The 24,664-nt window shown below is 38.9% G+C and overlaps 1 pseudogene; it reads left to right on the top strand.

The window, feature by feature from the left end:
* The first annotated feature begins 20,954 nt into the window (after nucleotides 1-20,954).
* LOC112317725 (large ribosomal subunit protein eL21-like) lies at nucleotides 20,955-21,434 on the top strand (annotated as a pseudogene).
* The last annotated feature ends 3,230 nt before the right edge of the window (nucleotides 21,435-24,664 follow it).

The following is a 24,664-nucleotide window of genomic DNA, read 5'->3' as shown; positions in this document are numbered from 1 at the left end:
GGGGGAGGGTGGAGGCGGGGGAGGCAGTTGGGTTCAGCTGGAGTGGGGTGGAGGGATGGGGAGAAAAGGCATACAACTGTAATTGAATAACAATAAAATTTAAAAAAAACCAAACAGGGCAATAATATCTACTCTTCAGGATTATATTGAAATGTGGTATGAATTCCATAAAAGATAATTTCTATTTTAATGTTCCAAACCTCTCCTTTATCAATAAGGGTAAGTGAATATGCACTGTCTCCTCTCCCTATCTGCTGAGGAAAACATTATGGGTCACTAATGTTTAGTGCCTTTGACTTAGCAAGCTCTATATGAGACTCTGGAAAAAGGATGATGAATGAGATTGGCCTGATTCCTGCCCTCATGGAGCTCAGTGAGTCCAGTATAGAAAACAGACAAGAAAAAGGTAACCACCCAACAAATTACATAATTACAATAGTCTTGAATGCTATGAAGGGGAGAAATAGGGTGCTGTATGTAAAAAGAAGGCCTGTCTTGACGTGGAGATCAGGAGAAACTTCTCTAACATGTCACATCCAAGATAATAATTAGGAGCATGTTGACAGATGAGTATTGTAGGCTGAAGGAGGTATTTATAAAGGCTTTGCAGCTTAAAATTTCAGAGTTGTGGAGTGATAAGATGAATTGGAGCTGAGATGAGATTGTTGCAATGCATGGTCCAGGTCTTGGGTATTATGGCAAAGTTTCGGACTTCACTCTGGGAGCGTTAAGGAATGCTAAAGGGATTTAAGTAAGGCCGATAATCTACAGGTTTATGATCGCTGGCAAAATATTGAAATATTCTTATACTGCTAGGTAAATAGTTATATCCTGAGCCTCCAGCCGCCTATCACCCCTCCTCAGACATGCCCTGCCCCCTATTCCTCCACTTCCCAGGGTTCAGAAGCAGGCCTCCATGACCCTTCCAGTGGTTGTTCAAATTGGTGGATAGCCAATACCATCCAGGTTGTTAAATATATCAAATATTATGTTTGGTTTTAAGCAAGATTTCCTTCTGTCCTCAATTTTCTCTATTATGGATTTACAGTTGTGTTCAGGACTGCTAAGAAAACAGGAAGTATTACAATTTAATGTAGTTAAAATATTTAAATGGTCTTGGGTAATCTTTCCATCTTCCTTTTATTAACCTCCACTGTGAATTGAATTTAACACCAAGGTCTGTTGATTCTACCTTTGAAATGTCTCTTAAACTTATCCACTCCCGTTACTACTGATCTCATTCAGTCCCTCCTTTCACCTTTCTTTGGGTTACTATGATAACCCAGGACCCTTCTCCTGACCTCTATGTTTTCACTCTCTCCCTGGCCCAGACCACTCTCCACATGACTGCCAGTGACCAGAAGGTCTAATACACAGTTGGTACTCAATAAATGTGTTTTGAATGAATAATGAATAAATGAACAAATACATCATGAGATATAAACAAATGACACATAGAGCATAAAAAGTGCTTCCCAAAGTGTGATAGGAAACATTTTTCATCTTATTAGTTATGCATGTATTTTGCTTCATTTTTGTTTTCTTTTAGGTTCGTTTGTTGATGGTTGTGAGTTTGTTCTCACTTTATTGGTCATATTTTTGATCTTCTTTTTCTTAGATAAATCCCTTTAACATTTCATATAATAAGGGCTTGGTGATGATGAACTCCTTTAACTTGACCTTATCTGAGAAGCCCTTTATCTGTCCTTCCATTCTAAATGAAACCTTTGCTGGAGACACTAATCTTGGATGTAGGTCCTTGTCTTTTATGACTTCAAATACTTCTTTCCAGCTCCTTCTTTCCTGTAAGGCTTCTTTTGAGAAATCAGCTGATAGCCTTATGGGAACTCCTTTGTAGGTAACTGTCTCCTTTCCTCTTGCTGCTTTAAGGCTCTCTCTTTACTTTAATCTTGGCTAACTTAATGATGATGTGCCTTGGTGTGTTCCTCTTTGGGTCTAACTTCTTTGGGACTCTCTGAGCTTCCTGGACTTCCTGGAAGTCTATTTCCTTTGCCAGACTGGGGAAGTTTTCCTTCATTATTTGTTCAAATAAGTTTTCAATTTCTTGCGGTGTTCTTCTCCTTCTGGCACCCCTATAATTAGGATATTGGAATGTTTCAGGTAATCTCAGAGGTCATAAGTCTCCACTTTTTGAATTCTTATTCCTTCATTCTGTTCCAGTTGGATGTTCAATTTCACTTTTTGTTCCATATCATTAATTTGAGTCCTGGTTTCCTTCCTGTAACTGTTGGTTCCTTGAATATTTTGCTTTATTCCATTTTGGGTATCTTTCATTGGTTTTTTCATTTTTCGAGCAAGTTCAATCAGTTGTGTGAGCATTTTGATTACCAGGGCTTTAAATTCTCCATGAGATAGGTTGGCTATCTCCTCATCACTTAGTTCTTTCTGAAGTTTTGCTCTGTTCTTTCATTTGGGCCATACTTCTTTGTCTCGGTGCACCAGGTAAGTTGTAAGAGGGTAAGGCCTGAGGTGTTCACCAGGGCAGGACAATCCTCTCTGCTGCACTGTGGCCCTGCCTGTGGGGGAGGGGCCAGAGAGGGAACAAAGTGACTTGCTTACTTGTCTCTAGCTCACTTTCCAAGGAACTCTCATGAAAGACTGAGAGTTTCTCCTATCACAGCAATCCCTGCCATAGTCCAGAGTCAGTTCTGAGTCTCAATTTCCTGCTCAGCCAGCCCCACCCATTCGGTCTGCCCCTCACTGCTGTTTATCTGAGTTAGCACTTCCTGCAGAGCCTCACTATGGGTTCTTGCTGGTGTGGTTGTTCTGGTTGATGTTTTCTTTAATTTCTTGGTTGTTGGAGTTCCATGCAGTTTGATTTTCTGGTGCTTCTCATTGTTTATTGATTTTAGATTGGTTGTTATCCTCCTTTTGGCTGCACATGTAAGTGAAGGGTTTCTACCTATGCCTCCATCTTGGCTGGAACTCGCATGTATTTTAATATGTATAAGAAAAGTATTGATGGTATATTAAACATGTCTTATTGCTTAGAAGAAGATTAAATTAAAAACTGACTCAGGTTAAAATTGATTAAGACATATTAAGTTGATAATAGCTCAGTACCATTCAGATACTGCAAAAATGGTTTGGATGTTATTCAGTGAAGTTTGGGAAAAATTGATTAACACAATGTCACAAAACCAGGTAATTTTATGACTTCCCTGCAGTTGCACTGGCTTGTCTGAGTTGTCAGGGTCAATCAAGGCTTTGAATACATGGTGCACAGCTCCTGATGGGTGTCAGGGCCTGTCCAGATAAGTCATATTAAAAAAAGAAAGAAAGAAAAAGATAGCATTGAGACTGTGTGCTTCCCAAGACTTTGGGGTGTGATAAACAGGTTATTTCAAGGACCTTGAAAAACCTTTTCACAGATTGAGAAATATAACGCTGATTGAGTTTTATACCCCAAATCTTGAGGCATTGTGAAGTCATGGAAAGAGGATGGACTTTGTAGTTTGATAAATGTGAGTTCAAACATCGAACTACCTGTCACATACTAGCTGTTTGACCTTGGACAAGCACTTGTGTGTCTCTGAGTTTCGTTATTAGTGGAACAAGCGAAGTAATTATGACCTTGGAAAGAATATAAAGCTTTACATAGATAGAGGCTAGCAGAATTTCTGGTGCATAGTTGTGATTTAATAAATGCAGCTTTATTTTTTAACTTTCTCAAATATAATTTGCTTGAAAATAAAAGTAAAAATAAAGTAAATAAAAACAGACTGTGATTTTATCATATGTTCCCCCCCCCCCGGGGGGGAAAAACAATAACAGAAACATGATGAAAAAGAAAGTAATTTTCAATGGTATTGAACTATTCCCCTGAGTCTTTAAAAATCTCTGATTGAAATGAATGAATATGCAAGTGTCACTTATTGATGGCCTCCTCCCATAAGCAGTGAACTCCTTTGAAATCATGTGGAGGTAATTGTAAAAGAAGTTATATGCATGAAATTACTTCTCTGGTGCAATAAAGATCATAAATCAGTTCACAATCAATCCATCTGCAACTCCTTCAGTTGTACTGATTTCATAGATTACAAGAAAGTAAGTTGAAGATGAATAATTGAAAGGCAATGGAGAGACCCTGGGGATCTTGCTTACAGCATTCTTTGTGATGGAGCCTGGATGAGAGTGAACAAAGGCGATGAGAACTTTAAGAAGTGCTTTAAGTCATCAGCATCTCCTTCCTGGCTCTTTTTGGTTTCTTAGGAAGAGAGATTTAATCTTGTCAGTAACAGAAGGTGTTCATCACTTACTTGCCATGCCTCTTACTGCCTTCCTGCTGACTCAGGGTGGTCCAGCACCTGTAGCCATTGATACTTGGGATGGGTGCTGGACCTAATCATTCTGACCTTAGCAAGTTCCTCCAGCATGAGTTTCAACTATGGAAACCCCTCAGGAATTTTGTTGAGGATTGTGCCTATAATGAGAAGTTCCACTGGCTTGTCTCAAAGAAATTAACTGAGGGTAGAAAGGTATCTACCTGTGTCTTTATTTACCGTGGAATTTGTAAGTGGCAATAAAACACTTCACTTTGTCTACAGGAGGACTCAACTGCTGGTGAATCTTCCAAATGCTTCCCTCTTGGTGGCGCTTTTAGCCAGTCATGGCAGGAATATTGATCGAGAATAACCTAATGAAATATGAAAGCCGGTGGATGTGTTGGGGAAAGAGCAAATCCAGTCTGTGAGAGTTATACTGGATAGAATTAGGCCCATTAGGTGCCTCATTAGGTATTCAGGGGAGACAATTCTTGCTTTATAAAATATGCTTTGGTTTGCCTTATGAAAATTTATTGTTCATTCATTTGATGTACTCTTTTAAGAGGTCAACTTTGACTTTCAGTGCTCTTAGAATGTATTTTTTACTCCATTGTTCCTTGCAAACCATCTTTATTGAATTTCTTTGTGCATTTGAGTTGCCAAATAGCCAATGCACTCTCTAAACTGCTTTATACAATTAACAGATATTTTGTGATAGAGGCAGGATGAAAATCAGACTTATTAGTGCTACTACTTATCAGCATAGAGAGCAAAGTAATTATTCTCCTTCATTTTCAGAAATAAGGTATGCCAAAGCCAATGCTCACATACATATCCTAGGTCAACAACTGGGAAATTGTTGGATCATCAGAACTGTAGTATTTGAAAATATCTGCTTTACATGAAAAAATGTCTAGGCTCTGCTCCTTTTGTGATGGAACTGAAAGCTTTTAGTAGGAGTGCATTTCAATAATTACAAAAAACATATAAGAAGGAAAGGGATCTTTGGTGATATGTCTTAATTAGACTCTATTTGATAATCATTGGCATTGCTAGTTGATCAATTTTAATTCTAATGACCGAACTAGGTTATTTTAGCCACATGGTTTACCTAAAGTACCCTGGAAATCCTTAAAGAAACAAAATGTTCACAGCATCCAAAACTTATCTCAGGACAAATTGTTGTTCAATGTTAGTTCCTTCACCATAAAATAGGGGTGGCTATTAATACTGGGATTCAAAATTACTTTTCCTTTTTTTAAAAAAAGATTTTATTTACTTATTTTTAGGGATAGGGAAGGAGAAAGAGCAGGAGCGAAACATCAATGTGTGGTTGCCTCTTGCATAGCCCCAAACTGGAGACCTGACCCATAACCCAGGCATGTGCCCTGACTGGGAATTTGACCAGTGATCCTTTGGTTCACAAGCTGGCACTCAGTCCACTGAGCCACACCAGCCAACACTCAAAATTACTTTTTGGATTGATTCTGTGTGCTGGCCTATGACCAGTAGTTCTTATTTTCCAATTGAGGTACCTACTCCAAGTATATTGAGGTAGAGTTGCCCCCAAAAACAACTCAGTAGAAAATACCTCAGATAAGTTTCCAATTTTTAGAATGGCAAATGAGGCTTTCTACAGTCCTGAACTGGTTGGCTTTTGGTTACATTGTGTGCTTTTCCCCATTTTTACTTTGAATCTCAGCTGTGCTGAATTACTTTCATCTACTCAAATTCATAAAGTCATTTTTCCATAATGTTTCTTTGGCTTGGAATATTTTGTCTATCTTCTCCTTCGATTTTCCAAAACTAATGTCTACATGAAATAATTCCAGTCCTCAGTAGAACTGTTTCTTCTTTGTAATCCCATTGTAACTTGTTCTGATTTTTTGGCATAATTATCATATTATTCTATATATTATTTATATATCCATCTTATTCTATAAACTTACTGACTCTTGAGGCCAGGGATATATTCTGACCACCTTTTCAGTGCCTGACACAATGAATGAATAAATGAATGAAAGAGTGAATAAATGTAAATAAGATCCAGTGGAGTAAATATTGGCCTTATAACCCAAAGAAGAAATGGCAAATATTTGATCCAAATGCTACTCTTTCCCTTCTGTTTAGAGGAACAAATTTTCCTAATTAATTATGGGCCACTGAGTCTAGGTCTAAGCAGTCTAAATTTTCTGAACTTAGGGCCCACTCATGGGCAGGCACAGGGTGGGCAGACAGAATGATGAGTCTCCACATCTGGATCCTCATTCTCTCTGATGCTTTCTCCCAAGAGACTCTTCGACTGTTATATCAAGAATAGGCTGTGTGAGGAACTTCTGGCCAAGATGGAGGCATAGGTAGACACACTGTGCCTCCTCTCACAACAAAAAGAAGGACAACAACAAATTTAAAAGAAAAAACAACCAGACCTGACAGAAAATTGAACTATATGGAAGTCCAACAACGAAGGAGTTAAAGAAGAAACATTCATCCTGTAGGAGGGGTGGAAATGGGCAGCTGACTGAAGAGGGCTCTCAGAAAGGTGGCAGCTGGAGGACTGGAGCAGGCAAAGCTGTGGCTGGTGGACCCAGCAAGGCAGCAGATTGTGGACTGGGCGGTCCCACATTCTCGTGCAGATAAACCGGGAGGAACTACTGGGGAGTGAGACAGACCAAGCAACCCAGAGTTCCAGTTTGGGGAAAAAAAGCCTCAAACAACTGATTGAAAACACCTGTGGGGGTTGAGGTGGCAGTGGGAGAAACTCCCAGCCTCACAGGAGAGTTCATTGGAGACACCCACAGGGTCCTAGAATGTACGCAAAACCACCAACCCAGGAATCAGCACCAGAAGGGCCCAATTTGATTGTGGGTAATGGGAGAAGAGACTGAAAACTGGCAGAGAGCTGAGAAAGTGGTACTGTTCCCTCTTGGACCCCTCCCACACATACAGCATTACAACACAGCAATGTGGGTTTCCCTGCTCTGGTGAACACCTAAGGCTCTGCCCCTTAGTACATCACAGGTGCACCAAGACAAATGAAAGAACAGATCAAAGCTGCAGAAAAAATACAACTAAGTGACAAAGAGATAGACAACCTATCAGATGCCCAGTTGAAAACACTGGTAATCAGGATGCTCATAGAATTGGTTGAATTTGGTCGCAAATTAGATGAAAAAATGAAGGCTTTGCTAAGTGAAATAAAGGAAAATATTCGGGGAACCAACAGTGATGGAAAGGAAACTGGGACTCAAATCAATGGTGTGGACCAGAAGGAAGAAAGAAACATTCAACCAGAATGAAATGAAGAAACAAGAATTCAAAAAAAATAAAAATGAGGAGAGGCTTAGGAACCTCCAGGACATCTTTAAACATTCCAACATCTGAATTATAGGGGTGCCATAAGGAGAAGAGGAAGAACAAAAACTTGAAAACTTATTTGAACAAATCATGAAGGAGAACTTCCCTCATCTGGCAAAGGAAATAGACTTCCAGGAAGTCCAGGAAGCTCACAGAGTCCCAAAGAAGCTGGACCCAAGGAGGAACACACCAAGGTACATCAGAATTACATTAGCCAAGATTAAAGATAAGGAGAGAATCTTAGAAGCAGCAAGAGAAAAGGACACAGTAACCTACAAAGGAGTTCCCATAAGATTGTCAGCTGATTTCTCAAGAGACCTTACAGGCAAGAAGGGGCTGGCAAGAAGTATTCCAAGTCATGAAAGGCAAGGATCTACATCCAAGATTGCTGTATCCAGCAAAGCTATCATTTAGAATGGAAGGGCAGATAAAGTGCTTCTCAGATAAGGTCCAGTTAAAGGAGTTTGTCATCACCAAACCCTTATTATATGAAATGTTAAAGGGACTTATCTAAGAAAAAGAAGATAAAAATATGAGTAGTAAAATGACAACAAACTCACAGTTATTAACAACCAAACCTAAAACAAAGGCAAGAATGAAAAGAAACTAAGCAAACAACTTGAAGAGAAACAGAATCAGAGAAATGAAGTTCACATGGAGGGTTATCAGCAGGGGAGTGGGTGGGGACAGGGGGGGAAAAGGTACAGAAAATAAGTAGCATAAATGGTAGATAGAAGATAGACAGGGTGAGGTTAAGAATAGTGTAGGAAATGTAGAAGCCAAAGAACTTATATGCACAATGCATGGACAGGAACTAAAGCGGGGGAATGGGGTGGGAGTGGGTGCTCAGGGCAGAGGGGAATAAAGGGGGAAATGGGACAACTGTAATAGTATAATCAATAAAATATATTAAAAAATTCAAAATAAAAAATAAATAAATTTTCTGAACTTAGTTTTTTTCTAGTACAATCTTAGTATTTAGTGAAGTCATTTAGAGCTGTGGTACCCTAACTTTTTTGATTATATAAATGAATAACCCTAGTAGTAAAAATCATTGGGGCACATCTTCCATGGTTAGCTTCTGTATACTCCTCCAGGCCACATGGGGAGACTGACCCAAATGGACCATATCAATGGACTTTTTTGTCCTTTGACTCCTGATAGGTTTGGCAGGAAACCTGAAGGATGTGCGGGAGTGAGGCCAGGGTACTATTTTCCCAGTTCACACATTGCTCAGTAGCTGTGGGTTTGCTTGTTCCCTCTTCTGACAGTTGCAGCTCTTGTCACATGCCCTCTTCATACTTCTGCCTTGGTTCTGGTATCTGCTTTCTTCTTTTGTGCCTCCGTGCAATGACTTGTCCAGAATGTATCTTCTCTTATTGCTAAACCTCTGTGCCCCAAACTTTTGTCACTTTTCCTTCTATTAAACTCTGCTTAGTTCATTCATTTGGAAATATCTTCTGTTTCCTGCTCTGACCTTGACTGATATCCTTCCAAGGCATGCAATAATTTTTAGTATATTATGTACATGTACTAGTGACCATCCACATATTAAGTATGAGTAAAGACTAGTTTCTTTTATTTATAGAGGAGGTGAAGTTTTAATATTTTCTTCCCATACTCTGCTTGATCTTCTTTTTGTTCTTATACTTTGGAAGCCACCAATTCAGAAACTAGTTCTCCAAGTCTTCCTACCCTGTTTCATAGAATAAGACTGATTAGTGTACCTTTGAAGACACAAAAGCGGGGACTGGTTTCTGCAGGATTAATGTATTTAGAGAAAAAATGATGCACGTGGGATGTGCTTACTGGTGTTGACTTTCCATTTTCCTCAGGGCTCAGAGCCAGTGAAGCCACTGCTAGGCAGAGAGTATTTTAGCATCATTGAGGCTCCCAGGAAGCTGGGAAAGTGGACCTGGAGAATATTAGGGTAGGACCAAATAATGCTTGAATTGTAGCTTCTTATTTTAAAGATATTTGTTTTTAAATAATGAATGAAGGCATCATAAACTTTTGGCTTTGAGACTTTTAATTCTTTATTATTTATATAGAATGCTTCCAGGCCCCTGCCTCCACCGAAACTAAAATCAGTGTTCTAGCAATGCCTATGGAGAGAATCTGCAAGCAATCAGACTCTGACTTATGGCTGATTTTATTTTTAAGGGAATTCTCTTTACTTAGTGCCTCTTGGAAAAAATTGAACCTTAGTTTTGTGATTTACATTTACTTTTATAACTCTGAACACTTTCATACAAATGTTTATATCTCCTATGCATTGGTAAAATAACTATAATTTTGCCTGTGTCATTAAAACATTTCTTCCAGGGCCCTCATGCACTGAAGATATTCCAATATGACAAATGGAGCTGCTCTCATTAACAATAGGTCTCATTAACATTTGGTATAGACCTAAACATATTATGAATTTTAATTGTCCATAATGTCTTGATCTCCTGAGCATTAGTAAAATTTTCTCCCTTATAATGAAGACTGTTTTATTCCATTTTGATTAAAGCCTTAAATAAATATGATGTAATGATAAATGGACATATTAAGAGAGACAGCCTCATTGTTTAGGCTGTTATGAATCACCTTGCTCTGACATAGTTTTTAATTTGGGGGAGGAAAGCTAAGAGTCTAAAGTGATGCCACTAGAATAAACTAGACTGAAATAGGGAGTTACCCAATACTGAGCCAAGTAGTGAAACCAGAATGGTTGTGTATTTTGGGAAAAAGAAAAAGATGCTCAGAATGATCTGGTAGGGAGTGAACGTTACTCTTGATACATGTGGAAGGAGTCTTGCCTTTTTCAGAACTTTACAGGTCATATTTATAAGACTCAGCTATAAGAAACTAAACTCTGAAGCAGGAACCTGACTGTTTCGTGCCCAACAGTGGTATTATAGGTACTAGTAGAATATTAGAATTTGAAGGGATATTCTTAATGCTCAAAGCATTTGTTGACCAGTGAATACACTGAGGACAAGAGATTTGATGATACTTCTGCAAGGAACTAGAGAAGCAGACCTACAACTCACATTTGCTGATTCCCTGTCTCATGTAGTTTCCACTGGACCAAATATCTTCACAATTTTAAGCTTGGGTTTTAGAGATGGAAAGCATCTGGGAAACTTTCATTCAAAGTGTTTGACTTTGCCATGAGGAAACATGCCCAAATAATATGTGAATAAAACATAACCTATATGATTCCTAGGCTAGTGATCTTTCCATGACACCAACATTTATTCACATACCAGATAGTAGAGTTAGACCAGAGGTACAAAGACAAACACAGTAAGACTTCTGCTTTTACAAGGGAATCTCAGCATACATCCCCATATAGAAAATGCATGTTTCTCTTCATCCCATATGTATTCAAGCTAAAAAACAAAGGCTGGAAGTATATAAAGCACACAGTGCCACATGATTTTGTAGAAAGTATAAAAATATATCAAGACCATATTTTAAGTCCATTAGATATGAGTTCATGTTGGCAGGTATTATTTCTTTTTTTTTATTGTTATTCAATTACAGTTGTATGCCTTTTCTCCCCATCCCTCCACCCCACCCCAGGTGAACCCACCTCCCTCCCACCTCTCCACCCTCCCCCTTGGTTTGTCCATGTGTCCTTTATAGTAGTTCCTGTAATCCCCTCTACCCACTGTCCCCGCCGCCACCCCCCCACCCCCGCCCTGGCTATTGTTAGATTGTTCTTAACTTCAATGTCTCTGGTTATATTTTGTTTGCTTTTTTCTTCTATTGATTATGTTCCAGTTAAAGGTGAGATCATATGGTATTTGTCCCTCACTTCCTGGCTTATTTCACTTAGCATAATGCTCTCCAGTTTCATCCATGCTGTTGCAAAGGGTATAAGCTCCTTCTTTCTCTCTGCTGCGTAGAATTCCATTCTGTAAATATACCATAGTTTTTGGATCCACTCGTTTGCTGATGGGCACTTCGGTTGCTTCCAGGACTTGGCTATTGTAAATTGTGCTGCTATGAACATTGGGGTGCACAGATTCTTTTGGATTGGTGTTTCAGTGATCTTAGGGTATAATCCCAGCAGCGGAATTACTGGGTCAAAGGGCAGTTCCATTTTTAGTTTTCTGAGGAAATTCCATATTGTTTTCCACAGTGGCCTCACCAGTCTGCATTCCCACCAACAGTGCACGAGGGTTCCCTTTTCTCCACATCCTCTCCAACATTTGTTTGTGGATTTGTTTATGTTGACCATTCTGACTGGTGTGAGATGGTACCTCATTGTGGTTTTAATTTGCATCTCTCTGATGGCTAGTGATGCTGAGCATCTTTTCATATGTCTCTGGGCCCTGTGTATGTCTTCCTTGGAGAAGTGTCTGTTCAAGTCCTTTGCCCATTTTTTAATTGGGTTGTTTGTCTTCCTGGAGTGGAGTTGTGTGAGTTCTTTATATATTTTGGAGATCAGGCCCTTGTCTGAGGTATCATTGGCAAATATGTTTTCCCATACTGTTGGTTCTCTTTGTAATTTGGTGCTGTTTTCTTTAGCCATGCAGAAGCTTTTTATTTTGATGAGGTCCCATTTGTTTATTCTTTCCTTTATGTCCCTTGCTTTAGGGGATGTGTCTGTGAGGATGTTGCTGCGTGGAATGTCTGAGATTTTCCTGCCAATGTTTTCCTCTAGGACTTTTATGGTGTTACGGCTTATATTTAAGTCTTTTATTCATCTTGAGTTTATTTTCATGTATGGCGTAAGTTGGTGGTCGAGTTTCATTTTTTTGCACGTAGCTGTCCAGATCTCCCAACACCATCTGTTGAAGAGGCTGTTTTCGCTCCATTCCATGCTCCTGCCTCCTTTGTCAAATATTAATTGATCATATAGACTTGAGTTTATTTCTGGGCTCTCTGTTCTGTTCCATTGTTCTATGTGCCTGTTTTTATGCCAGTACCAGGCTGTTTTGATTACAGTGGCCTTGTAATACAGTTTGATATCAGGTATTGTGATCCCTCCTGCTTTGTTCTTCTTTCTCAAAATTGCTGCAGCTATTCGAGGTCGTTTATGGTTCCATATGAATTTCTGCAATGTTTGTTCTATATCTGTGAAATATGTCATCGGTTCTCTAATAGGGATTGCATTGAATCTATAAATTGCTTTGGGTAGTATGGCCATTTTGATGATGTTAATTCTTCCAATCGATGAACATGGTACATGCTTCCATTTGTTTGTATCTTCCTTAATTTCTTTCTTCAGTGTTGTGTAGTTTTCTGAATATAGGTCTTTTACCTCCTTGGTTAGGTTTATTCCTAGGTACTTTATTTTTCTTGTTGCTATATCGAATGGGATTTTTTTCCTGATTTCTGTTTCTGCAGTTTTGTTGCTGGTGTACAGGAATGCCTTTGATTTCTGGGTATTGACTCTGTATCCAGCTATTTTGCCAAATTCACTTATTAGGTCGAGTAGTTTTTGAGTGGAGTCTATAGGGTTTTCCATGTACACTATCATGTCGTCTGCAAACAGTGACAGTTTCATTTCCTCCTTTCCAATGTGGATGCCTTTTATTGCTTTTTCTTGTCTGATTGCTGTGGCTAGGACTTCCAATACTATGTTGAATAGGAGTGGTGAGAGAGGGCATCCTTGTCTTGTTCCTGATGTTAGTGGGAAAGCTCTAAGTTTTTCTCCATTGAGTGTGATGATGGCTGTAGGTCTCTCATATATGGCCTTAATTATGTTGAGGACTGCTCCCTTTATTCCCACTTTGCTGAGTGTTTTTATCAGAAATGGGTGCTGTATCTTATCGAACGCTTTTTCCGCATCTATTGATATGATCATGTGATTTTTGTCTTTGCTGTTGTTGATGTGATGTATTATGTTTATTGATTTGCGAATATTGTACCATCCTTGCATCCCTGGGATGAATCCCACTTGGTCATGGTGGATGATCTTTTTAATATATTGCTGGATGCGGTTTGCTAATATTTTGTTGAGAATTTTAGCGTCTATGTTCATCAGCGATATTGGCCTGAAGTTTTCTTTCTTCGTTGTGTCTTTATCTGGTTTTGGGATTAGGATGATGTTGGCTTCATAAAAAGAGTTTGGGAGTCTTCCATCAGTTTGGATTTTTTCGAATAGTCTGTGAAGGATAGGGGTTAGTTCTTCCTTAAAGGCTTTGTAGAAATCTCCTGTGAAACCATCTGGTCCAGGGCTTTTGTGTGATGGGAGTTTCTTGATGACTGCTTCAATTTCCTTTGCTGATATTGGTCTGTTCAGGTTTTCTGCTTCTTCTTCATTCAGTTTTGGAAGATTATATATTTCTAGAAATGTGTCCATTTCATCTAGGTTTTCAAATTTCTTAGCATACAGGTCTTCATAGTAATTTCTTATGATCCTTTGTATTTCTGTGGTATCAGTTGTAATCTCTCCACTTTCATTTCTAATTCTGTTTATTTGGATCCTCTCTCTTTTCTTCTTGATGAGCCTACTTAAAGGCTTGTCGATTTTGTTTATCTTTTCAAAGAACCAGCTCCTGGATTCATTGATCCTTACAATTGTGCTTTTAGTCTCTATGTCATTTAGTTCTGCTCTGATCTTGGTTATTTCCTTCCTTCTGCTTGCTCTGGGCTGTCTTTGTTGTTGTTCCTCCAGTTCTTGTAGGCATAGGGTTAGGTTGTTTCTTTGCACTGTTTCTAACTTCTTAAGGTAGGCCTGTATTGCTATGAACTTCCCTCTCAGGACTGCCTTTGCTGTGTCCCATAGGTTTTGGGTTGTTGTGAGTTCGTTTTCGTTTGTTTCCAGGAAGTTTTTGATTTCTTCCCTAATCTCGTTCTTGACCCATTCATTGTTTAATAGCATGCTATTCAGTCTCCATGATTTTGAGTGTTTTGGGTTTTTACCCTTGGGGTTGGTTTCTAGTTTCAGACCCTTGTGGTCAGAGAAGATGCTTGATATGATTTCAATTTTCTTGAATTTGTTGAGGCTTACTTTGTGTCCTATCATGTGGTCTATCTTTGAAAAAGTTCAATGGACACTTGAAAAGAATGTGTATTTTGCTTCTTTGGGATGAAAATCTCTGTATATATCAGTTAAGTCCATTTCCTCTAGGGTATTGTTAAGTGACACAATATCTTTGTTAATCTTTTGTTTGGAAGACCTGTCCATTTTTGATAGTGGGGTGTTAAAATCCCCTGCTATAATTGTGTTGCTGTCAATATCTTTCTTGAAATCCTCCAAGATTTTCTTTATGTATTTGGGTGCTCCTATGTTGGGTGCATATATATTTACAATGTTTATGTCTTCTTGGTGGATTCTTCCTTTGAGTATTATGAAGTGACCTTCTGGGTCTCTCTTTATGGCCCTTCTTTGGAAGTCTATTTTGTCTGATATGAGTATTGCTACCCCTGCTTTTTTTTCCTGTCCGTTTGCTTGGAAAATTTGTTTCCAGCCCTTCACTTTCAGTCTGTGTTCGTCTTTTGTCCTGAGATGGGTCTCTTATCGGCAGCATATGTGTGGGTCATGTTTTCTTATCCATTCAGCTGTTCTATGTCTTTTGATTGGAGCATTTAATCCATTTACGTTTAAGGTTATTATCAATAGGTAGTTATTCATTGCCATTATTTCCTACCTGTGTTCCTCTGTCTTTCTCTTTTCCTTCCTTTCCTTAAAGCAGTCCCTTTGGCATCTCTTGCAGAGCTGGTTTGGTGGAGCTGTATTCTTTTAGACTTCTTTTCTCTGGGAAACTCTTTATTTGGTCTTCTATCTTGATTGAGAGCCTTGCTGGGTAAAGTAGTCTTGGTTGCAGGCCTCTGGTTCTCATTACTTGGAATATTTTTTGCCATTCTCTTCTGGCTTGGAGCGTTTCCATTGAGAAGTCAGTTGCTAACCTTATTGGGGCTCCTTTGTATGTTACTTCTTTTTTCTCCCTTGCTGCCTTTAAGATCCTCTCTTTGTCTTGGAAATTTGCCATTTTAATTATGATGTGTCTTGCAGTGGGTCTCTTTGTGTTCCTCTTGCTTGGGACTCTCTGTGATTCCTGGATTTGGGTGACTTTTTCTCTCCTCAGATTAGGGAAATTTTCCATCATTACTTTTTCAAACAGGTTTTCTATCCCTTGCTCTTCTTCTTCTCCTTCTGGTATTCCTATTATACGGATATTGTTACGTTTCATGTTGTCCTGCATTTCCCTTATTGCCTCTTCATTCTTTCTGAGCCTCTTTTCCTTTTCTTGCTCTTTCTGGGTGTTTTTTTCTACTTTGTCCTCCAGCTCGCTGATCCGATCCTCTGCTTCATCAAGTCTGCTTTTAATTCCTTCTACTGTGTTCTTCAATTCAGAAATTGTATTCTTCATTTCCTCTTGGCTCTTGTTGATATTTTCTATTTCCTTTTTCATGTTGATATAGTTTGCAGTGAGTTCATTGTAGTTTCCTTGTAGTTTCTGGTAGTTCTCTTTGAGCTCAGAGAGCTCAGTGAGCTTCCTGATGACCATTGCTTTGAACTCAGTATCTGATAGTTGACTTGCCTCTTTTTCGGTTAGTATTCTTTCTGAGACTTCCTCCTTTCCTTTCATTTGGGAATTGTTTCTTTGTCTTCCCATTGTTTGTGAGGCTCTTCTTGTTGGCCTCTGCTTCTTAAATTGCTCTGTTCTGACTCCCTGTGTTTATGATATGAACTTCTATGGTAGAATGCCAATGGGATTCGGTGGTGCTGTCTCCTTACTCTCCTGTGCTCACTGGTCTTGAGCTGACGTTTATGTGTTTAACACGGTCTAACTCTAGTCTTTTCAGCACTCCAGGTTTTGTTGTCTCACCGTCAGATCTTTCAATGTCCTCTATCTTTGGTCTCTGATCTTTGTATATGCTGGAATACTGTTGGCTGTTCGCTCTGCTCCTCAGATCAGCTAGGTATTTCCCTGGCGTTGAGGGGAAGTGGACTCCGCTCCCACCTATGTTGCCGCCATCTTCCAATCCTCAGCAGGTATTATTTCTCTCTTTTTTATGGTTGATGCCCCAAGTACTGCCTGGCACACTAAATGCTCAATAAATTTCAAATAAATGAATAAATGATGTCGGCCTGGTGTATAGTAAGTGCTCAGTAAATGTTGAGTGAATAAATGAATGACTGTACATGTGTAGTATTCTTAAGGATTATCCAGAATCTGAAATGAAGACTCTAGAGATCATAATTTATAATGCTATATTAAGTCTGGATCAAGTTAATTCCACACTGTAGTGAATTCTAGAAGATCTGAAGCTTCTGAGTTTGAGTCCTGGTCCTACCACTGTGGTGGAGACTGGCAATAACCAACTCCTCTCTCCTCCTGGGCATATAGCCACACAATATTTCCCAACTTCCCTTAGATTTGGACACACCCTATTGAGAAGTTCTGACCAAAGGAATGTGGGCAGAAATTACATACCCTATGTCCAGATCTGGCCCTTATAAAGCTCCTCTGCAGTACTCTGGCTGTCTGCTCTCTGGCTGGGGACCAGATGCAGAACTCCAGCAGAGGCCCCTGAGTCTCCAGAGACTGTCACAAAATTAAAGAGACCTGGGCCCATGAATTACGCAGTGGAAGACCATCTACCAAACACTTTTAATGAATTAATATGAGAATAAGACATGAACTTCTGTGTCAAGCCACTAAAATTTCAAGGACATTTCAACAGTTATCCTACTCTGTTAATTTCTTTCTGGCAGTGTAAACTTGGACACAGCTGAGTCTCTTTGAGCCTAGGTTTTGTTTCTTGCACAATGGGGATCATAATGTAACCTGGCTCTCTGTGTTGTTATGAGACTTATCAATGTGAAGCTCTTAGCATAGTGTTGGGAACAGAATAAGCACTTGATACATGTTGACTATTCTTACATGATCTTTATTATCTTAAGTTTGACAAACAAAGAATAGTAATTGTTAAATTGTGTGTGTGTGTGTGTATTCTCTGTTTATATTTTGGCTATTCAGGCAAATAAATAATCCTCCAGAACCTTATATCATGAGTCTCAACTATTTTTTTAGAAGTAGAACTCTTATTTTTTTTTACTAATATGACCTTATATGGTTAGAAAAGCACAGCTGTTGTAATTTTAGGACTTCGTCCATTTAAAGTAGACTGGTGTCTCTTTTCAGTAGACTATTAGAAGAGTAACTGCTGTGTATGATTTAAAGTTGACCCTGAACTTCAACTCTCCAATGTATGAAATATGAATGGTTTGAAGTTTTGAGGTCAAGGGTTAGAAGTAATGAATTTATGGCTAGATTCTGTTTCCTTTCACTTAAAGAAAAGATGGTATATTTGGAATGTCAAATTATAAATATTTTTCTTTCAAAGATGGTCTTAGAGAAGATGTACTAAGCTGATATTTTCCAACCCCAATAGAACTATCTTATAATGTACCATGGGTCCCAGGACTAATTGAAGGGAGAAGTACTTAGGATGAAGAAAAGACCAAAGCTACAGCCACTTTGGCTGTCTTTAGGATTTAGGGGAAGGAAAAGACAGGGGGTGGTAAAGTTTTACCTGCTGGGGCATAGATAAATAGTTGGGAAATATTGTAAATCTTTAAAAGTATCAGGATACATGATAAATAAAAATGTACTGGATCCTACTCTAAGACAAAGTATTTCAAAGAAACTTATTTTTTGGTTATTGTATCATCTTAACTTCTGAACAATGAAACTATCCTAATTCAACTAAAATCATTCTGTGGTTGACATAGATATTGAATGACCTCTCAAGTTATACTGGAGATGCTCATAAGCTAGTACTAATGCCCTTGTTTTTGGAGCCAAAGCCAAAACAAAGAGAGTCATAGTTCTCAAGCTAAGTTTCATATTAGACTTGGAGTCAGAGGTTGTTGTTTTGTGAAGAGTCATGCTCAGATATTCCAACTTTAGACACAGGCCTTTCCTTCCTTGTTAAGTTCTTGGTTAACCTACTCAATTCTTCCTTGGGATTATCAGGAAAAATCAGATGTTCTTTGGTGGTCCCCAATGGTTTTTAGTCAGAATGCCTTGGTAAACCACTTACCCATGTCAAAATGGTAATGATAATTTTTTTTTTACTAGCTGTGTATCAGTGGCTTTACTAATGACCATACATGTTATTTTATATAATGCTCACTCTAATCTCATTAGACAGTAATACCAACTTTACAGATAAATCTGAGGCTTTGAGGTGGCCCAGGCTGTAAGGGAGAGAGCCAGGATTTTAATCCTGGTCTGTTGGACTTTGAGAGGACCATGTAATCCTACCTCTGATAACCAATTTCAGTCCACCTATGTTCCCTCCACCTGCCCCAGTATATAGTCACATGAAACTTTATATCACTTTCTTAAACCACCTGAAATTCATTATTTAAAAACAGTGGCTTTTTAAAAATAATGAAGCTTCCACAAATCAGGTTAAAAGAAAGTTAGTATAAATTGGTTAAATTACATTGCTTTCCTCTTAAGGCTTGGCTGAGATCAAAATACTGAAAGAATGGGAGTTGTGCTGAACAGTTGTGATTGTGAAAGAGATTATTATGGTACACGGGAAATTCATGGGAATTTTAAGCCTCAGTAAGATGTGTAGTTCTTTGTGGGGTGAACTCGTGGTAGTAAGATGACAACATAGAAGTTCAGGTGGATAACTATCAAGGGACATAAAAAGGAAAGCAGCCCTCCCTCCCCAAAAGGAGGTGGATGAAGCACAAAGATAAGCTTCAATCATTTTGCTGTTGTTTTCAATGTCCATCCCCATTTCCATTGTGTAGAGAGAGTGGGGGAGAGATTGAAATTTTCTCTGGGGGCCATTTTACTATGTAATTCTCATCCTGTCACACAGATAGCCTTGCACAGCTGTATTATAATTTTCCCTGTAGCCTACTCATATATCGTTATTCAATGAAGTAATAATGTTAAAAGCAAGACAATCTATAATGCACTTTCAATAAAATTCTGAAAAACAGTCATTGATCTTTCCTTAAGTCAGCTATCTACCCCTAGCTGCCTTCTCGCTCTCATTGCAGAGGTGGTTAAATGACCAAAGATACTTAATATGTAAGTTATGAAACATTTCCACTTCCTTATTTACCACTTAATGGTCATTAAAAGAGTAGGAACATCATCCTTTTCCAGGTGATGTAAGATAGATACTGGCTTAAATAGAGTACTCATTTATCAATAATCAATTACTCAGTTCAGCATTAAAGATAATAATCATTTCCACCACACTTACAATAAAATGCTACAAACGTCAATGAATCATCATTTTACTCTAGAGGAAACCTTAAATCAATTTGTTATTACCATTTATTTTACTTCTGCAATGGTGGTGGATATTCAAATGTCCTGAACATAAGAAAGGTGTCAAATAGTAAATGGTTGGGAGAAGGGAAGTGTGGGAAGTGTGATTTGTGGGGAACTATAGATTTTACCCAGGGACAACATCCAAGTGGTTTTGATCCACAAAATTTTGCTTTGAACTTCAGGTTCATTACTAAATTAGGAATCTCGGTTGGGAATTTCCAATTTCAAGTTGTTCAGATACTGCTAATTGCCTTTTTACTCTTTCATCAGATTTAGTCCAATACTATGTTGCATTAAAAGTACAAGGTAGTGGCTGGAATGATTGTGGAATCATATAGTGGAGGTGCAATATTACTCTTCAAAGGTTTTCCATTGCTGTTAGAATAAAGAAAAAACTTCTTATTAAGACTGACAGGTACAGGGAACTGTCCCACGTGTGGGAAATGTAGCCCAGCTCCCACTCGGAAAAGCCAGCAGGAGCGAGGTCTAGCAGGCAGGACCCATGCCCACTTATAGATTCTCCCATGGGGAATCAGGCCTGCATTGTACCTAGGCTGCTATGAGACTTGCTTTTGCTAAAACTCCCTCACCCTGGATTGAGGCAGCAAATGTTTACTGAGTATCTTTAACTTCCTAAAGTCTGGGCTAAACCTCCCAAGTTTGGAGTGTAACCAGTTCAACCACTTTCCCCCTTGAGCTGTAACATTCTTCTCTTTGAAGTAATTAGCAGCATTCTGTCCTTTGTTGTCTGCAAAAGGTAATCACCTGTGGTGAACCTGTGCATAGTAAATGAGGACCATCCTCTATGTAATGTGCCCAGAAAAGCAATAAAAGCCTGTCCAGGCAGGGGTGGTGCTCTCTTAGAGTCTCTCGGGCCCTCTTGCCCTCTCTCACTTAGAGAGTGGCCATGCCATCCCTTTTCCTCCACAGGATTTCTGTAGTCCGTATGTATTTGTCTATTGCTGCCACAACACAGGATCTTGCTGGCCAGGATCCACATCAGACAGGGCCTAGGTTTTTGGCTGGAACCACCACCTTCCAGTAATTTGCCAAAATGACTAATACAAAGGGAAAGAGGAGAGGCACCCACTGTGTGTTCTCTAGGTCTTTTAGAAAACATGGAGTTGTTCCTTTGGCCACATACATGTGAATCCACAAGAAAAGTGATAATTGTAGATATCAAGGGAATGGGCACTATTAAAAAGGAATGCCGCACAAATGTTACCATGGCAAAACTGGAAGAGTCTACAATGTCACCCAGCATGTGGTGGGAATTGTTATAAACAAACAAGTTAAAGGCAAGATTCTTGCTAAGAGAATTAATGTATGTATTGTGCATATTAAGCACTCTAAGAGTCGAGATAGCTTCCTGAAATGTGTGAAGGAAAATGATCAGGAAAAGAAGGAAGCCAAAGAAAAAGGTACCTGGGTTCAGCTGAAGCATCAGCCTGCTCCACCTGGAGAAGCAAACCGTGTGAGAACTAATGGAAAGGAGCTGCTGGAACCCATTCCCTATGAATTGATAACATGATAAGTGTGAAAAAAATCTTCTATACTGATTTAAAAAAAAAAAGACTGGGGGCCCAGAATGATCTAGTCACTCTACACTTCTCTTGCTTCATGAAACATACCATGCTCTGTTCCTTTCTTGTCATCAGTGAGCCTGGCCTTCTTTCCAGCCTAGTATTCTATTTGATCTGCCATGCCACGGGGCATTTACACATGCTATTCCATCAGCATATAAGGCCACCTGCTTCTTGTCTCCATTTTTACCTACTTAATATCAATTCTTCAGTTTTAAGTTCAAGGTTAGCTTCCCTAGAAAAGCCTTTCTTAATCTGCCCAATCCCAATTATATGCTCTCAGAATACCATTTCCTTCTCCTTCTTAGCACTATCACAACTTTAGTTTTATGTGTCATTAAATTGTTGTTTGACAGAAATAGTCTTACTCTCTCCCATCAGACTGTGAGCTCTGTTTAGGCAGGGTTGTGTCTATTTGTACTCACCACTGCATCCCAAGTGGTTAGGATAGTGCTTTGTTCATAGTTGGGTTTCCTTTTTTTTCTTTTCAGTTTTTTTCATTGTTGTTCAAGCATTTCAATAAATGTCTGTTAAATAAATTACAAGTTGATTAAGAAAAGGTACCGAAAATCACACCATTAACCCAGAGTGTAGGAGATGTCTACGGCCACTGTGAGAAGTGCCTCTGGTCCTCATGAAGTGGCAATAACAATGCAAGTTCACTTAAGGTTCTGAAGTTTCACTGATACAATTATCTCCTAGCTGACTTCTTATTTCTGTAACAAGACCCAAGCTCCTCTTATCCTGGTTCCATTTATTTTCAAGGATCTTGTAGTCTGTGTTGTTTCCCACAATTTTCTGGTACTTTCTGCTCTATAAGTGGAAACACCTAGGCTTCCTTGGGGCTTATGACTGCCCCACATTCCTGTGCTGTCTCAGATCCTCTTGTACACACCTATGCAATAAATCTTCTCCACACAACAATCTCTGATCTGAATGAAGAGTTGGCCCTTCCATCAAGTTTGCCAATGGATAAGGCATTTCATAGTTCCACTTGAATATGGAGAGAGAATGCTAATATGATTATCTTGAGTCTGGTCATTTGAGAAGATGGATCTATTTTCAACACTAGTTTTTATTCCATTTGAGATCTTGATTTAATTTGGAATTATCAATAACCTGTCTGGTACAACTGATGGAAAAAAGGGCAACTTATGTTTGAAGACAGCTCAGAGTACAGGGAGAGCTTGTCTGGGTAAAACATACATTTACACATCTTTTAATACTCCTGGGTATTTCAGCATGATTCTGATAATTAGTGCTTTTTTGAAAGGGGAAATAGTAGTGGAAATAAATATTCATGGTGTACAGAGAAATAACTTTAAGAGAAAATGTGAAGGAGAAAGAAGATAATAAGAAGATAGATCCAATGTAGATTCTGAGGTGGACCAAATGGTATGGCATGGTGTTGACTCAATCACTTATAGAAACAGGGAATGAGGTTGTCAGGTATGTAGGGCACATGGAGCAGAAAACCAGGATAATTTCCCAACAAATGAAGCAAGGAAGAATAGGGTCAATATTCTTGGTTACCATAGATAGTAGATGCTTAATATTTAGTGTGAACTGTTGAATTTGCAAGCCATGTTGAGCTGGGCTTAATCACAAAAAACTAATTGAGACTTATTAATTAATCACTAACATATTTATTGAAAATGTCATGTCTGCTCCAGGCATCATTTTAGGTATGGGGTTGCCAAGGCAGATAAGTGATGGGAGACAGACACCAAGCAAAGGAAGAATGAATGCTTACATTTATTGTGTTCACCTTGTGCCTGCCTCAGATCCAGTACTTTACTCTTATTATGCAGTGCAGTCCTCCTCCAAATCCTGTGACATAGGTAAGATCATTATGCCAAAATTCAGAGGGAGAAACTGTGTCATAGAACCTTGTCCACAGCTATTAAGTTGGAGGACCAGGATTCCAATCCAGACAGTCCAATTCGGGACCTGCATTTATAACATCTACACTCATTTTACTGTCTAACAAACAAGTAAGAACAGTATTAAATGATGGTACTGTTTCTGCAGAGAACTAAAACAGAATGATGTGATAGAGTGGTTTGGGTGGACAAGGAAGGCCCTTGAAGGGTGACATTGAAATTGAGCTCCTAATAACAAGATGCTTACACAAATCATTCCAGGTTCTTTATCATTTCCTCCCTGATGGACAGTATTTTTTCAAGACTATTTTAAGACACAAATTAGAACAAGGGCAATGGTATTTTTAAAAAGTTCATTTAGCCTTCTCTTACCCCTATCTACCAGAGAAAGAAAAGGACATGGGCAGGGGACATCTTTCAACTTCTGGTCCATGTCTTGGCTTAGTCAGCCTTGTTGCAGTATGGCCAGAACCACAGATGACACTCTGAACAGATTCTCTAGGCTTGGAGACCAACTTGCCAATAGTTGGGTGTTCCTCACAGAATCCCATGGGAGGTGAGCTGTGAAACTATTTATGCTGGTTGGGTGGCTTCCTGAATGTTTTTATTCCCTCAGTTGGGTGTATGATTTCTGAAGTCATAGCTGCAAGCCTGAACTACAGCTAGTTGTTTGGTCCACCTTGAAGAAAAGAGAGGAGTGGAGTCACTCCTTCATTTGTGTGTGTGGAGACTCTGTCATCTGTCTGCACTACACTCTGGGGACCCTGCATGTACAGTTGGTCTTCAAGTGTCAGACAACTTTTCTTTGGGTGCAATCTCAGGCCCTTTTGATGAAGATTTCTGGCTATTCTATTGTATATATAATCACTACTATAAATACCTTAATTGTCATATAGAATAATACTTGAAATATTTTTCTGTCATTTCTTTTTTTTTTCTTATATGAACTTTACTTACTGAGGAATGCTTCCTTTATTGTCACTTTGTTGAGAGTTTTATCATAAGTGAGTCCGGGATTTTATCAAATGCTTTTTTACACCGATTGATATGATCATGTGATTTTCATCCTTTATTTTGTTTATGTCATTTCTAAGTAAGAGGTGGGAAGACTAAGGGGCAGGATTCTCATGAGCTGAGGATTGTCTACTAAACACTATTCTACACCTGTCTAAAGTTTAGTTCAATGAATACAGAGTACAATGAATACTGTCACTAAAGAAAACTCCTCCTGTAACTGAGAAAGTTCTTTATTCTATGGATTCAGCTGCCATTTTGAAAAAAAATGTGTCCATAAT

The sequence above is a fragment of the Desmodus rotundus genome, chromosome 4 (assembly GCF_022682495.2).
Source record: "Desmodus rotundus isolate HL8 chromosome 4, HLdesRot8A.1, whole genome shotgun sequence".
Lineage (NCBI taxonomy): Eukaryota > Metazoa > Chordata > Mammalia > Chiroptera > Phyllostomidae > Desmodus > Desmodus rotundus.
The sequence above is the reverse complement of the archived record's forward strand: the minus strand, read 5'-3'. Positions and strand labels throughout refer to the sequence as shown.